A 17,565-nucleotide genomic window follows, 5' to 3' on the forward strand; every position below is an offset into this window, starting at 1 on the left:
GGTCTTTCAGCTAAATTTAGGTAATACTTCCTTAGAATCACCATCAGCAAAGAAAGAAACGTACTTAGATGAAAGAAAACATAATTTCAGGTTTTGCTACTGTGTAATAGGCAGCATACCTAGTGGAGGACAAACCTTTAAGTAGACATTGTTGCTCTCAGATGGCAAAATTCTATGCTGTAAATAATTTGCACAGGCTTTTAAAGGAGCATTACAATTCACTAGCTCACTGACTACAAGGTGGAGTTTCTGTAGTGAATCTTGGCTAGCAAATGTGGAGAACAGGAGTGCTATGGAGTGCTAGGCCAGGAGGGAAATCTTTAAAGCACCACTTCTCACATTTTATAAACTGGATGTTTTGCAAGTCTTATTGTATAAAAGAGAAGCTCAAAATGAAAAGAAGATAAACAGTGTCTATCAGAGGAATAAACAAACAACTGGGCGTTGCTCTATGGATAACTCTAATATAAAAGGCAAGAGGTGTTTCAAAAGCATCCATTCACTGTGAAAGCATGCATTGCCTTGGAAACCACATGAAAGAAATTAATGAGCAAAAGGAACTCACAATAAAAAAAAGAGAGGAGAAAGGAAAAACATGGAGTAAATTAATGCTTTGAAAGCTTCACGTTTAAGTGAATAGAGTCAAAGATGGAAGATGAGTTTAATGCCCATGAATCATGCCTGAGGTCTTAGCTACTCTGGAGACTGAGATCTGAGGATCACAGTTCAAAATCAGCCTGAATGGAAAAACATCTGTGGGGCTCTTATCTCCAATTAACCACTCAAATCTGGAAGTGTACCTCCTCACCCTCCCAGACACAAATATACCAACAAGAGAACATGAAAGGACAACAAAACAGAAACAAAACATCTGTGCTTCCATTTCTTGGAGTTTATTTCAATAAATATTATTTTATATGAAAAATGTCTGGAGGTGTAGCTGTGGCATAAGTGGTAAAGTGCTACCTTTTAGTGAAAAAGGACAGTACTCAGGCCCTGAGTTCAAACCTCAATATCAGCACACAGGTACACCGGCGCGTGCACGCATATACACACACATACAAGGAAAAAAGGAAGTTTAAAAAGGATTATTTCTCCTTCCCAAGAAAATCTTTACATATGAAAATCTATGTAAAACAATATGGGAGTTTATCTCTCACCACCAGCTAAGTTTTCTTCCATATAAATCTTCCTCAAGGCAGAAGATGGTCCAATTCTTTCCTTTATTATAGAAAATACCCCATTGCTTCTTTGTGCAGCTCTCATTGAAATGCTAACAATTTCCACCCAGGATAAACAGTCCAGTGAAAAATCAGCTCAATATGTGCACAATTGTAGTAAAGAGATTATGACTCCTATAACTGAGAATTTGGGCTGAATATTTGCCCCATTATTCATAACCTGCATTAAATGTGCTTGATTTCTATTATCTAATTATCTTCCTTCCTCTTCTCTGAGATGTTAGACAGAATGGATTATTGCAGATCCATTAAACCCAGGAAGAGCTGTACCCTCTCAACCCCAGATCTAGAGCGCTTCATCCAAGCATCATTTTTTTGTATTACGAGCTTGTCATTTAGAGGCTTCTCCCCTGTAGAGGCACTTCACTAACATGGACATTTTATTTTATTTTTATTGAAAATGTGATGAGCAGGCAATTTACAGCTACCTAGTTAAGGTAATGAGTGCATTTGTTTTTGTTCATTGTTGCCCCATCTCTCAATTCCTGCTTAGCCCTTCATTATTCCCTCCCCCAAGTTGTAACATAGAGTCAAGTTACACAAACATTTTAGCAGCAGACTCAGCTCCCTTACTAAGTAGACCTAACACAAATGATGCCAAATAATAAGCAGGGTTTTCGAGCATCCTAAAAATGAACAGAATGACCCCTGGGTGGCTGCATGAGGATCTGCCTATAAAAGAGAAAAAATGTTCAAAATGGCTTCACTAAGACAGGCGTGTTGTGTCTCATACGATGTAGGCGATGGGCTGGAGGCCAGGGCTCACAGGCAGGACAATTAGCTACCACTGCCAAAGACTCCAGTAGTCATTTAGACTCCATTTAAAAGGAAATGTTCACTATCATACTTTATCAGTGTGAGCTGGCATGCAACACATGCCTGGGTTTACTAAATTAATGGTGGCATGACCTAAAGTGACTTAAAAAGAATGCAAGCAAATAGCAAACAGACCCCTATGTATTGGCCATAGGAGGTTCTGTTTGCTGCTACTAATCTATTTTCCTACCATACTAGATAAACTGTGAACTCCTTAAATATGTGGTGACAAGTTAATTAATGAAGCTCAACAAAACACAGGTCCAAATTAACACTCTTAGGGCTTAATGGGGTTCACAGCTCTAATGACTAAAAATTTTTTGAGTAGTGATAAAGCTACTGACATGTATAAGACCTTTAAATGAGGTTATTAATCGTATTACATGATGATTTTAGACACCTATGTAGTCCGTCTATCATAACTAGAGAAAATTATGCAAAGGAATTTCTTAAGTGAAAAATTTAAATCTTTAAAAAAAGCTTTTATTGTTGGGGTTGTGTACAAAGGGGTTTCAGTTAACATTCATCAGATAGTGAGTACATTACTTCTTGAACATTGTCACCCCTTCCCATGTTTTTCTCCCACAGTCCCTCCTCCGATGCTCTCCCCCCCACAAATTTAAATCTTGACAGGCAAATGATTCATTTAGAGAAATCCGTACATTGTGCAATAAAACTTAAAATGTTAAGTTTGGTTGACAGGCTTTATTATAGCTTTCCTTCTGGAAGTTAAACTTCATCAACCAAGAGAAGAGAAGAGAAAAAAATATAGTACATTAAGAACAACAGTCACTCATAATTAAGTTCTTGTTTCCATGTCCTTGAGGTCCGTTAATACGGCCTCATCCTAGAAAAGCTTCCACTTTTAAAAGAAGTGTTCCAAGCTGGGAACTGGTGGTTCACACCTATAATACTAGCTACTCAGGAGGCTGAGATCTAAGGATAACAGTTTGAAGAGAGCCTAAGCAGGATAGTCCTTGAGACTCACATTTCCAATTAACCACTAAAAAGTAGGAAATGAAGCTGTGTGCGAGTTTTGAGTAAAAAAAAAAAGAAAAAAAGAAAACAAACCCAAACCCAAAACAAAAACAACAATAACAAAAAAACAACTCAGGGATAGCACCCAGGGCCTGAGTTTAAGGCCCAAGACTAAGGGGGGGCGGGGGAAATTTCCAGCTCTAGAGATCTCTAGTTCGGGAATTTATTCAAAAACTCAGAACTGTATAAAAATAATGCCTGATGGATTTGAAATGTGAGATGTTGTGAAAAGTATATTTAGATGAAAAGAAAAATGTGGGGACAGGAGAGGAAAACTGGGAGAGAGCAAGGAAAGGTGAGTCTCCTGGAATCATTCTCCATGACATGATGTTTCCTTCTCTGTGTCTTAATTGCTAATATGTCTGGAAGTCTTCCATTTTATTTCTTTATGTTGTTTGTTCTGGTAGCGCCGTGGACCTGTCATTTTCTCTCTTCTTATTACTTGAAGAACATAACTGAAAGAAAGCAATCTTTGCCTGAGCAGCCACGAGTACAGTGTTGAGATTTTCTTTTTCTTTTTCTCTTCCTTTCTTTTTTCTTTTTCTCTTCCTTTCTTTTTTCTTTTTATTTCTTCTTTCTTTCTTTCTTTCTTTCTTTCTTTCTTTCTTCCTTTCTTTTCTTTCTTTTTAACTAAGGAGTATTCTAGGGCAGACAAGTTCATGTGCATTGCTATAGAGCTAAGTCTTGCAGGATCCTGTCTCTGCCAGTCAAGGCAAAACACGATCTGGGCAGGATTCCAAGCTCAGCTGACATTCCTAAGCCCCAAATGTTTTCCAGCTTTCTCTCCTGGGGTGAGCTAGACTTGTTGCCATGGAGACAGACCCTTTTACCAGCAGGAATACATTTGTCATTTGACCTTGAGGAGTAAACTGGCCAACTGACCATGGTCATGGGACTGGAGGCCAAATCTTCTGAAGCAGCATCACTGGTTTCCTCCACAACTTTGCTAACTTGGAACATAGTTTCTTTCTTTCTTTTTCTGAATGAGTGTCATCGCATTCCTGCAAGCATGACTGGACTATACCACCATCCACTGGGCAGAGTGGCTTCAATGGGAGGATTTACAGCCCTTGCAAACACAGGGCACAATTCTTTGTTTCCTTTCAGAAATGGAAGAGTGATTCATTTCCAGTAAACAAAGCAGGGGATTAGGGACGTGTTTACTAGTCTGGAATTCAGCTTGCCCTGAATGCAGTGTTTTCAGCTCCTAGTCAAGGCATTGTGCATTTCAAGCAGTTATCTTTCTCTGTTAATCCACTTTCTTTCTTCCTAGCATGGAAAAGATATATAATTTAGCTCTCACTCAATTCCAAATGAGATAGATGACTTTCAAAAGGCCATTCAGGCCCTCATGTTTGTCCTTTGCAAGAACAAGCCACGGTGGTGATTCTCAAGAATTTAAATGCAGACACTGTTGGCAGCCAGCAATGGTTTCCGCTGGTGGAATGCAAAAGAAAATTTTACTTTACATTTGTGTGATGTCACTCCTGACATTGATGGGTCTTGTATTCACTGAGGTGGGGAGAGAATTAAAATATCTTACCTGTCTGCACAATATCCTTGGTGGTAATACAACAATAAAATATTCAGCAGTCAGATAAATTTACTGTTGGAACTGACAGGCCAAGTTGAAACTGGTCTATGCTTACTTTCTTTAGCTTAGCTTTCTATCATAACAGCTATGTTTGGGAGAGCTCAGATTGTCTCAATTATAAAGTCAACTCAAAGACATTAGCACTCGATTGCTTCAGCATGTCTGAAATATTTCTAACTGTTGACAAAAGGTTCAGTTTCATTATGCTGAGATCCAGAGTAAGACTGTGGTAATGGGATCATTGCCTCAGAGTTTCATCATTTGCATGGTCCCAGAAAATGACTATAGATTTCTAGAATTATCCCACAATGGTTGAAAGGAAGTGGTTTTTGAGTCAGTGGCATCACAGAGGCAAGGTATATTTTCCCATCCGTTTATTTATTAACAATAGGTCACAGATAGCCATTTTTTGACAAAAATATCCTCATTTCCAAGAGGATGTTAGAAATAGCTTTTCTAATGTTCCATAAAAGTTCAATTCTAGTTTTGATAATGAGCCTAAAATGCATGTTAATAAATGGATCTATTGCTATATATACCAAAAAGTCAGAGTTTTGTTTTTCTGTGCTCTCTCTTTGCAGTCTAAACAAATGCTCTGCACAGAAACTCAACATTGACTCTGAAAAAATTCTCTTTAGCTGAATATTTTTAGTTTTATGTCAAGGTATAGCAGAGGAATGGAATTTCAGTTCAGCAGAAACTTTGTAAAAAAGAAAAGAGATAAAACCAAGAAAATTTATTTAACATGCACACCATATGTGTACCTAGCTGATATCCAGAGAAATTAATTTCTTAAAGGTGGCTTAGACCAATGCTTAAACACTTCGCTGGGATAAAACAAAAATGCTCTTAGATTTAAGTCCGGTGACTGTATTTCCGATGGTTGTATGGCCTTGCTACTAATAATTGCAGATCTTGTTCTAAGACCTGGTCTTTTTCTTGGCAAGCAGCCATAACTACTTGTTCAGCTCTTTTTTTTTTCCTTTTTTAGCTGTGAATCTACGATTGCTATTCTTTCTTCCGCCTCTAGAGTATTGGGATTATAAGTATGGGCAACCACACGTTGATGCTAAGAACATTTTTATGATGAAAATGAGGAATGATTCTGAGTCACTAAGGACTCATCAGAGAAGAAAGTACCATCTAGCTCTGTGGCAAACCTCCTCTGTGTTTTCGGGGAGGAAGATGGTCCATAAGAAAAGCACATTTTGCTTCTCATTAGCTGAGGCTAATAATCTGGAAAATTTATCAATAAACTGGATTTGGTGATATCTGATAGCTGATCACCTGGGGTTATAAATCAAAGTTTCAATGTTCATTTAGAAAGATGGGCAGTCCTAAAGGCTAAACATAGAACTCCCCTATGACCCAGCAATTCCACTACTTGGCATTTACCCAACCACCCAGAAACAAGGACATACTAAACCCACTAGCACAACAATGTTCATTGCAGCACTATTCACCATAGCAAAGATATGGAACCAACCTAGATGTCCCTCAGTTGATGAGTGGATCAACAAGTTGTGGTATTTATACACAATGGAATTCTATGCTGCTGTCAGAAAGAATGACATCGCCCCATTTGTTAGGAAATGGAAAGACTTAGAGAAAATCATATTAAATGAAGTAAGCCAGACTCAAAGGAACTTAGGCTCAATGGTTTCCCTCATTCGTCATAATCAGTAGAAACCTTGGGCTCTACTAGCAGAGATTTGCAATAGAGCAAAATCTTGATATATAAGGACATATAATGTGAAGCTAATTGAAAGGACCTCCAGGATAGTGAAACAAAAGCCATATAATGAATGATTGTTGTCCTTAATGTACTATGTTGTCTCTCATCTCCTTTGCTGTCCCTTGGTTATCTCATATTGTTATAGTATCTCACTTTGTTATCTGATATATTGAACTTATTTGTATTTGTATTTGGATATTTGAAATTTGATAGGGAAGGGGGGAAAACCAAGACGGGTGGGGGGTGTGGGGGGGGAGGGATACGGGTACCAAGACATGTGAAAGGGTATCAATGTATGTGAATTAATGCACCTTCTATCTGGCAAATATCATGTAACCCTTTTACTAATTACAATAAAAAAAAACAAAAAAACAAACAAACAAACAAAAAAAAGAAAGATGGGCAGTCCTTTGTTTATGAGGCTGTCTATGTCAACTGAATCTTAGCTCTGCTTTTCCCCATTATCTGGCACTTGTAATTAAATTTAGGGCATTAAAAAAATAACCTCTTTGAGTAATAGGATGGATATGGAGACTGAAATCTTTTATTTTCAAATTCAGGTATTTCTACTTATTGACAGATGTTCAAATTCCATTAGACTGAATAATGGAATAGCTCTTTAGTTTTTTTTTTTTTCCTCCTAGAAAAATCTCCGCACGTTGAAAATAGCTACAAGGGGAGATGAATTGGATTTCTTTATTCAGAGAGAATTAGATGTCTTGCTTTTCTTTCATCATATTTCAAATTTCATTTTTTGATGAATTTTCTCATCGGATGGGAATATAAATTGTTAGCATTTATATAACATATATAATAATTTTTTATGTATAACAATGTTTAGATATGACATACACATACACATATATATGCTCATTATATATAAATATATATCGCTCTATGTATACATTATTTTTGCCAGTCCTGGGGTATGGACTCAGGGCCTGGGCACTGTCCTTGGGCTTTCTCAAGGCTAGTGCTCTACCACTTGAGCCACAGCACCGCTTCCAGCTCTTTCGGTGTATATGGTACCTAGGAATTGAACTCAGGGCTTCGTGCATGATAGGCAAGTGTTCTATCACTAGGCCATACTCCAGGCCTATGTAACACATTTTTATTAACAGTTTAACTATTTACCTTTTCTTGAGTTTTTGATCATGGAGAGGGAAAGAAAAATGTTCCCTGGCTGTCTGAAGGGTTCACTGAAATTAAATGACTATAGAATTACCAGGAGAAAAGGCATTGGCATTTATCAACATTCATGGGTCATGGGAACATCACAAGAAGGCAATTACCCAATGATGTTTGGGAGAGAGAAATGAGGGATGTAGGCAATTTTGAAGGGTAATGAATGAAATTCAGGGGAACAGACAATAACTTATAAATGATGCTGTTGAGAAGGTGAATGGACCAAAGAATAGACAATAGCTTGTGACATAGTGTCAGTGTGGAGTAACTTTTGTTTTTTTTTTTCAGTTTTCTTCCTGCCATTTGACTTTTCTGTGATTAATTGGATACATGGAGAAGACTGAAGACAATTGTATTTCCTCTGGCAGGAGGCTGCATTTAGGTGGACATAATTCAGAGAAAAGCCCTTCCCTGTGCTTAGAATGGAGGAATAAGGAAGGTTGGAGACCTTGGTTTTCACTTCTTCCAACTTCTTCAAATTCAGAGTGCTCAGCATGTCAAAATGTTAGACCATAGTCTGTGCAGCAAAGTAGGGTCATTAATAAGTACGTCAAAAACAAAATCATCATTGTCCTTTGATTTGCAAGTTACCTCCCAGTTTTGCAGATCTAAGGTCACATTGGTCCTCAGGATGTCCTAGACATAGAAACTGACATGGCTCAATTTTTAAATCAAGAGCACAAAGGCCCAGTGAAATTAAATGACTCAAAAATGTACACTGCTAATAAGGGATAGCTAAGACTCAAACATACATCGCTGAGGTTCTAAAATGTAATAAGGATAGAACAGTTTTAAAAACATCCAGAGCAATGTGGAATCTACTACCTGTTGGTTAAAGAAGTTTCTATTTGTGTTTTCTTTCCTTTCTTGGTATTTAAAGGGATCAGGTCAGTTATGCAGGAAATATGGTTGCCTTTTCTCTAAAGTAAAAGTGACTGTATGTTATACAAGAAAAGGTATAAAGGTCAGTATATATTATTTCAATTAAGGGACAAACCAAAAATAAAATGAGCATAAGTACATCAAGCAGGAAGCACGTAGCGATGTAAAGGAGAGAAAATATCTTCACCTTCTGTTCTCTGAAGGTCTAAGCTGAGACTCCTATAAAAGACAGAATAACAGAGAGGCTTATACATTTACTTCAAATAAGGTTTTATGAAATGTGTGGGCCTTCACAGGAAATGAAAATCACCAAAGGCAGTTAAACCTAAGTCTGCTCTACAGCAAATTGATGGAAGACAGAGTTGTAGGAAAGCTGGTAATGGTTTAAACCTGTAATCCCAGCACTAGGGAGGGAGGCAGATGCTGGCTGAGCTGTATAGAAACAGGTTTAGGCTGAGCCTGAGAAGTCTCATAAACTCAGGGAAACATAGAAGGTCTGTTTGCTTTTCTCTTTATGTCTCCTCTTTGAGGAAATAAGAACCTTTGTTTCCACTAAAAGCAGGGAGGATACCTGTCCTAGAAAGGTCTTATGACCTCCTTCTGGAGGTCAGCAAGTTCTTGGGACTTAGGACCTGCTTCTGATAAGAAGTACTAGGAAAGATTAAGGAGATCTTCCTGCTTCTGCTGTTTTCTGAAAATTCCTTCAGCTTAAAATACCCAATAAGCCAACAATGCTTTATTTTTCATAGTAATTCCTAAACTCCAGTAAGAAACTCCTGTGGACTATGCATTGGATATGTTTGTGGGGAGGCAAAGAGGACCAGGAAAAGAGCTCTGATTTGAAAGTATGTGGCTCTTACAATCAGATGTATCTGTCCAATCTTGAATCTGCAATCTCATAGTTAGGAGACACAACAATGTCTATTAGCCTCTTAGTTTTCAGAAATCCTGAGTTGTGAATTTGGAATGGGATTTGCCAGATACAAGTTAGATTATTGATTTTTCATGTGTGTGTTTGCTTTTCTTTTCAGTTTTAATTTTTATTGTAAAGGTGATGTACTGAGGGGCTCCAGTTACATGTCAGATATTAAATATATATATATTTTTTATCAGTCCTGGGCTTGAGCTCAGGGCCCGAACACTGACCCTTGGACTTTCTCAAAGACAGAGCTCTACCACTTGAGCCACAGCACTTCTGGATTTTTTCTATGTATGTGGTACCAAGAAATCAAACCTGGGTCTTTGTGCATACTAGGCAAGCACTTTACCACCAGGCCAAACTCCCAGCCCCTGAATACATTTTTTGGAACAGTGTCATATCTTCTTCTTCTTCTTTTTCTTCTTCTTCTTCTTCTTCTTCTTCTTCTTCTTCTTCTTCTTATTATTATTATTATTATTATTACTATTATTATTAGTATTTCCAGTCCTGGGGACTGAACTCAGGGCCTGAGCACTGTCCTTGGGCTTTCCTCAAGTCTAGTGCTCTATCACTTGAGCCACAGCATCACTTCCAGCTTTTCTATTTATGTGGTACTAAGGAATTAAACCCAGTCTTTGTGCATGCTAGGCAAATACTCTACCACTAGGCCCAACTCCATGACATATTTTTCCCTCCCTCAACCCCTTCTCAGCAAGTTGTACATTTCATTTCCAACATTGTATCTAGTGGTATCTCCACTGAATTAGTTCATCCTTTGTCCCAGTAATTCTGTGCTTCCCCTCCCCACAATCAGATACAGAAATCAAAACCCCCTCTCCACAATCAGGTACAGAAATCAAAAAACAGAGACAAAAGGGAAGAAAACAGGAAAAAAAAAGAACTATAAAAAATTAAAATGAAAATTCTCTTGATTCCACTTCTTGGAATTATTTAGATAAGCATCATTTCATTTTTTTCATATATTTTTATTATAATTAATAGAAGGGTTACATTATATTCAACAGATAGAAAGTGCATTAACTCACGTGCATTGATACCCTTTCTCATGTTTTGGTCCCCATTTCCCTCCCCCTCCCCCTCACCCCTCATCTTGTTTTCCCCCCCGTTCCCTATCCAATTTCAAATAATCAAATACAAATATATCCAATATATCAGATAACAAAGTGAGATACTGTAGAGATTAGTTTTGGAGTGATTCAATTTTTTGAGCTGTTGATATATTTTAGATATGAGGCCGTTGTATGGTTAGTGAAGATCTTCTCCCACTCTGTAGGCTTCCTATTTAATTTACTAGCTATGTCCTTTGCCATACAAAAGCTCTGCAGTTTAATGCAGATCCACTTATCCAGCTTTTCTCTGATTTGTTGTGATTCTTGGTCCTTATTAAGAAAATCTCGACCTGTGCCAAGGAGGCCTAGTGTGTCTCCTATTCCTTCTTGTGAAGTTTTCAGTGTGTTGGCTTTTACCTCTAGGTATTTGATCCATTTGGAGTTAATTCAAGTGCAGGGTGACATAGAAGGATCCAACTTTACTTTTCTGCAGGTGCTTAACCAGTTCTGCCAGCACCACTTGTTGAAGAAGCTGTCTTTCTTCCATTCTATTTCTTCCATAGGTCTGTGGGTTAATATCTGGGTCCTCACTTCTATTCCATTGGTCTTCAGGCCTGTTCTTGTGCCAGTACCAAGCTGTTTTGATAATTATAGCTCTGTAATAGAGTCTAAAGTTTGGTATTGAAATTCCTCCTGCACTGTTTTCTGCTATTATTCCATATGAAATTTTGGATTGCCTCTTCTATTTCTTTAAAGAATGACATTGGGATATTGATGGGTATTGCGTTGAATTTGTAGATAGCCCTTGGCAAGATTGTCATTTTCACGATGTTGATTCTTCCAATCCAGGAGCATGGGAGGTTTTTCCATTTCCTCAGTTCTGCTTTAATTTCCTTTTTCAGGGTTTTAAAGATTTCATCAAAAAGCTCCTTTACATTTTTAGTTAAGATAATTCCTAGGTACTTTGTTTTCTTTGAAGCTATTGCAAAAGGAGTTGCTTTTCTGATTGTTGCCTCATTTCTCTCACTGTTGGCATAGAGGAAGGCAGTTGATTTTTGAGGGTTAAATTTATATCCTGGTAACTTTCCAAAGTTTTGAATCAGCTCAAGGAGCTTGGGAGTAGAGTCTATAGGATTCTTTAAATCATGTCATCTGAAAAGAGGGAAAGTTTTGCTTCCTCTTTCCCTGTTTGGATCCCCTTTATGCTTGCTTCTTGCCTTAGTACACTGCCTAGGAATTTTAAAACTATGTTAAAGAGGAGTGGAGAGAGTGGGCATCCTTGTCTCGTTCCTGATTTTAGAGGGAATGGCTTTAGCTTTTCGCCATTATGTATAATACTAGCTGTGGGTTAGTCATACACAGCCTTTATTATACTGAGGAATGTTCCATGGATTCCTAGTTTCTCCAGAGCTTTTAACATAAAGTAGTGTTGGATCTTGTCAAATGCCTTTTCCGCATCTATTGAGACAATCATGTGATTTTTGTCCTTACTCCTGTTGATGTGTTGAATTATATTAATTAATTTGCGTATGTTGAACCAGCTTTGCCTCCCTGTGATGAATCCAGTTTGATCATAGTGTATAATTTTTTTGATGAGTTGTTGTAGACAGTTGGCCAGTATTTTGTTGAGAAGTTTTGCATCGATGTTCATCAAAGAAATGGGTCTATAGTTTTCTTTCTTTGATGCATCTCTGTCTGGTTTGGGTATGAAGGTTATACTGGCTTCATAGCATGAGTTTGATAAAGAGTCTTCATTTTCAATTTCGTTGAACAGCTTGAGGAGTATTGGTGTGAGCTGTGCTTTGAAGACCTTATAGAATTCAGCTCTGAATCCATCTGGCCCTGGGCTTTTCTTAGGTGGAAGGTCTCTTATTGGTATTTCTATTTCAGAGCTTGAAATAGGCCTGTTTAGTTGAGTTAGTTCTTCTTGGTTCAGTGTGGGTATGTTAATATTGGCTATTAATTCATCCATTTCTTCTAGATTCTCAAATTTGTTGGCATAAGTTTTGAGAAGTATTCCCTCATGATGCTCTGAATCTTAGTAATTTCTGTCGTGATATTACCATTTTCGTCTGTGATTTTGTTTCTTTCGGTATGCTCCCTTCTGTTTTTGGTAAGATTTGCTAAGGTCTGTCAATTTTGTTAATTTTTTCAAAGAACCAACTCCTTGTTTTGTTGATTCTTTCTATAGTTTTTTTGGACTCCAATTCATTTAATTCTGCTTTGATTTTAATAATTTGCTTTCTTCTACTGGGATTAGGGTTTGTTTGTTGCTCTTTTTCCAGGAGCTTAAGGTGACACATTAAATTGTTGGTTTGTGATTTTTCCAATTTGTTATTGTAGGCACTCAGAGCTATAAATTTTCCTCTTTGCACTGCGATAGCTGTGTCCCAAAGGAGCTGGTATTTTGTGTGCTCCTTTTTGTTAAATTTCATAAATTGTTGGATTTTTGTTCTGATCTCTTCGATGACCCATTGGTGATTCAACAATGTGTTGTTCAATCTCCATGAGTTACATGGTTTTCATTGGTGGAGATGGGTGTCCAGTTCCAATTTGATGCCCTTGTGGTCTGAAAGATTTTAGGGAATAATTTCAGTGTTTCTGAATCTTCCCAGGTTTGTTTTATGCCCTAAATTGTGGTCTATTTTGGAAAATGTTCCATGTGCTGCTGAAAAAAACGTATATTGTGTTGTTGCTTGGTGGAATAATCTGCAGATGTCTCTTAGATCTAGTTGGTCTATACAGTTGTTCAAATCTAAGGTTTCTCTGTTGAGCTTTTGCCTTGTTGATCTGTCCATAGGTGAGGGTGGTGTGTTTAAGTCACCAACAATCAGGGTGTTTCGATCCATGTATGGTTTCAGTGAAAGCAAAGTTTGCTTGATGAAGTTCGGAGCTCTGGGTTTAGGTGTGTGGACATTTAGGACGGTTATGTCCTCCTGGAGGAAAGATCCCTTTAGTAGTATGTAATAACCTTCTTTATCTTTTCTCACTAATTTTAGTTTGAAGCATGTTTTTATCTGATATGAGGATGGCAACTGGAGCCTGTTTATGGTGGCCATTAGGTTGATAAACTTTCTTCCAACCTCTCACTTTCAAAAAATGTTTGTTTTTTTGGGTAAGATGTGTCTCTTGAAGACAGCAGAATGATGGATCTTGCTTTTTGATCCAACTAGATATTCGATGTCGTTTAATTGGAGAGTTAAGTCCATTGATATTGAGTGTCAGGATTTAGAAATATTTATTATTTCCTGCCATTTTTAAAAGCTTTCATGAGGGCCTGTGTCTTGACAGTTCTTGTGGTACTTAGATGGTATGAGTTTTAGGTGCCATTTGTTTCTCTGTATTACATTTGCGTTGGTTTTCTATGTATAGAACATCCTTGAGAATTTTCTGTAATGTTGGTTTGGTTGCTACATAATGTTGCAGCTTTTCCCTGGAATGGAATGTTTTTATTGTTCCCTCAGTTATGAATGAGAGCTTAGCTGGGTACAGTATTCTTGTTTGGTAGTTATTTGACTTCAGGGCATGACATATATCTTTCTGATCTCTTTTTGCTTGCATGGTCTCTGCTGAGAAATCTGGGGTTATTCTGATTGGTTTGCCTTTGTAGGTGATTGTTCTCTTCTCCCTGGCTGCTTTTAGGATCCTTTCTTTGGTCTCTATTGATCCTGTTCAGAGTATAATGGGGCAGTGGGATGTTCTTTTCTGGTCAGGTCTTGTATCTGGATGGGCCTGGCCTTCTGGATATTTGGGAAGTTCTCTGAGATGATTCCCTGAAGTATATTTACAATACCATTGACCTCTTTCCCCAGACCCTCCTCAATACCTATTAGCCTTAAATTAGGCTTCCTAATTGTATCTTGGACCTCCTGAAGCGTTTTCTCATATTTCCTAGATTTGAATTGACTCATTTTCTGTTCTTTCTCTGTAACAACTAAATTATCTTCCACCCTGGAAATTCATTCTTCTGCATTGTCTAACCTGCTATTAAAGCTTTCTACTTTATTTTTCATCTCCCTTGCTTCTAATTTTTCATTTTTGATGCCTTGCATCTCTTGTTTTAGATCATGTATGGTATTCTTTAACTCCTTGAATTCCATTTGAGTGGTTACTGCAGCAGCTTTATTCTCTTTGGACATTTGTTGGAGTTCGGTCACCTTTTTGTTTGTGGATTCTATGAATTTGTCCATTTTTCTTTGAAAAACCTTTATTATGGCCTCCTTTATGGCTTCCCCTTTTTCACATATCACCTTGTTTATGGTTTCCTCTTGTTTAGCTATGGCTTTCTCCCTTATCCCTTTCTTTATGTTTCCACACTTTTCATTAATGATGTTTATCAATTGCATTTGTATAGCACTTGGAAGACTTTCCTCTAAGTTTGCCACTGACTGCTCCATTGCCTGTTTATATTGGGTGGGAGATGCTATTCCTTGATTTGACATTTTTCTTGAGTTTCTTGTTCTGCCCATTTGAAAATGGGAGCAAGATTAATACTAAACAAGATTATAATTTTTCAGATATAACCAACCTAGACCTTTTTAGTTGGTTGACAATTGATATTCACACTTTGAGTTTGGTAATATCACTCTCTCTTTCTTTTTGTGCACTTACATACAAATCTAATACAACCACAGATTACCGATTTATGACCAAAACAATAAGCCCCTCAATCCAATCTCTATTGTATTTAAGTCCCTCTGGACCTAGAGTATAATTGAACACCTAGCATTGTTCAACAACCATCAAATGTAGATCCATGCAATATAAGAGTTGAAGGATGAACAGAGGACCAGAGATAGAAAAATAATATGAAAGACAACAAGGGAGGTAGGAAAAGAATAATGCAGGAGTGTAAGTTTATTATAGTAGTGAAGAAAAGGTATCATGTAAGGATAACTGACCTAAGGTGATAGACAGGTAGAGTATTTGTGTAGAAGGTTTAGAAGAATGTAGATAAAACTTACGAAAATAAGAAGAGTAATAAGAAGAATATATAGAGAAAAGAGGGAGGTAGATATAGGAGATTTCAATGATACAGATTTTAAGAAGATAAACAAAACAACAATCAAGAAAATAAAACAAAACAAAACACACAAAAAAAACGGTGTGGGGAGATTCCTCACTATTGTGAGCTCTTACCCAAGAGATACCAGCGTTGAGAACCAGGAGCTTAAAAAGCAGGTGACTGTATCAATATGGATATCATTTTTATTCAGACTGTACCCAGAGCTGTCATTGTGTTTCTAGGAGCGACCCCAGTGAAAGAAGGAATGCTGGAAAAGAGAGGAGAAAAAATAAAGAGAGAGAAAAAAAAAGAAAAAAAGGAATGAGTCATAACATTATAAAAAAAGGTGTAGGTAAAATGGCAAAGAGAAAATAAGAACACCTAAAAACACAAATGAAAAGGGGTAGAAGTACAAAAAAAAAAGGGTATTCTTTACGGTTTTTTTATTGGCGGGAGTGGCAGGATAGAAATTGTGTCTCCACTAAATTTGGGATCCAAATACTTCACAAAGTCTTCTCTTGGGATTTGACTTTGCGGTTTTTTGGATCAAATTGTTTGATTGGTAAAACAAAGCTGAAAGATTCATGGGCAGCTTTGTTTACCAGGTCTGTGGCGGGCACAGGGGACAGTCTTCAGCAACGCTGGGGACGGATTTCTGGCTAAGGGATCTCTGGGAAATCCTTTGCCAGTTAGAATGATGGCAACTGCCAGCACCACCTCTCAGACTCCAATTGTTTTGGTGAGGTCTTTTCCAGCAGTCAGGATGGCGCTGCTCTCAGCTGGAGGGGGAGGGGCTCCCTCCCAATGCTGTTCCATGAGCAGAAGTGGAAAGTTCTCCTTGGAGGTACTCACAAATTGCTGGATTCTCAGGTTCCGTTAAGATGGCAGGTCCGTGCAGGCCGGGTGTTGACTCTGGGCTCGCGCAGGCTGTGTGTGGCTCTGTCTGCAGCCGGTGGGTCTTCACCGCTGAGAAGCGCTGTCTGTTCCATGGCTGGCGGGGCTCCACACTGTCTTCTTGCACTGGTATTCTGCCTTTTTTCTCTCTGACTGAGGTTTCTGTGGTGCTAAAGCTTACTTCGGATCAATTTTTGGTACTGAACTGTCCCCTATGCTGCCAGAACTTGTATCTTGGCAGGAGCGCAGAACGACCCACACTGAACCGCTGCCATCTTCCGCCGCTCCATTCGCATCATTTCGTTTTATATGATCATATGCGTCTAGCCCTATGATTCTCTCCTAACAATATTCTCTTTTGTTGTTGTTGTCTTACTATCCATTGGGTTTATTTGTAGATTTATAGGTACATTCTAATTATTATAAATGAGGGAAACCATGTCAACTATGTTTCTTTGGGACTGGCTTACTTCACTTAATATCATTTTCCCCCAGTCTTTCTACTTCCTTAGGAATGGGGCAATGCCATTTTTTTCTGATGAAAGCATAGAATTCCATTGAGTATATATTCTGTTTTCTTGATCCATTCATCTTCTGAGAGGCATCTGGGTTGATTCCATAGCTTAGTTGTGGTAAATCATGATGCAATGAACATGGTTGTATGGTGACTTTAGTGCAGCCTGGTTTGTGGTCAACTGAATAAATGTCTAGGAATGGGTTTGCTGGGTCATAGGGAAGTTCTATGTTTAGCCATTTGAGAAACCTGTGGCTGCTTTTCAATCCAGTCCTGGTTTTACATCTAGCTGGTTTGAAACACTGGTTTTTCTTTTAAATCTACCTGGCCAGTCTACCATGCCAGCTTCTTTTTCTATTATGTGGATTCCTCTTTCTCACATTTTAAATGTCATTCAGTATAGTCACAATGTTATGCAACTATTATGTACTGTGAATTGCAACACATTTCCTTGATCTTGAACAAAACTTGCATACCAATTAAGCAGTTAATTCCTTCCACTCTTTCTCCTCACTTTTGGGACCCACCAGTCTGTTTTCTATCCCTGTGGGTTTGTCTATGAAGGGCATCTCTATAACGGAATCATGTAATATGTTACCCTTTGTGTTGAGAAGTAAGTGACACCACCTAGTTTGTATTTATAAAAATGCATCTGGCTTTTGTGTAAATTGG

This window comes from Megascapheus bottae, chromosome 2 (assembly GCF_031878675.1).
Source record: "Megascapheus bottae isolate mThoBot1 chromosome 2, mThoBot2.hap1, whole genome shotgun sequence".
NCBI lineage: Eukaryota > Metazoa > Chordata > Mammalia > Rodentia > Geomyidae > Megascapheus > Megascapheus bottae.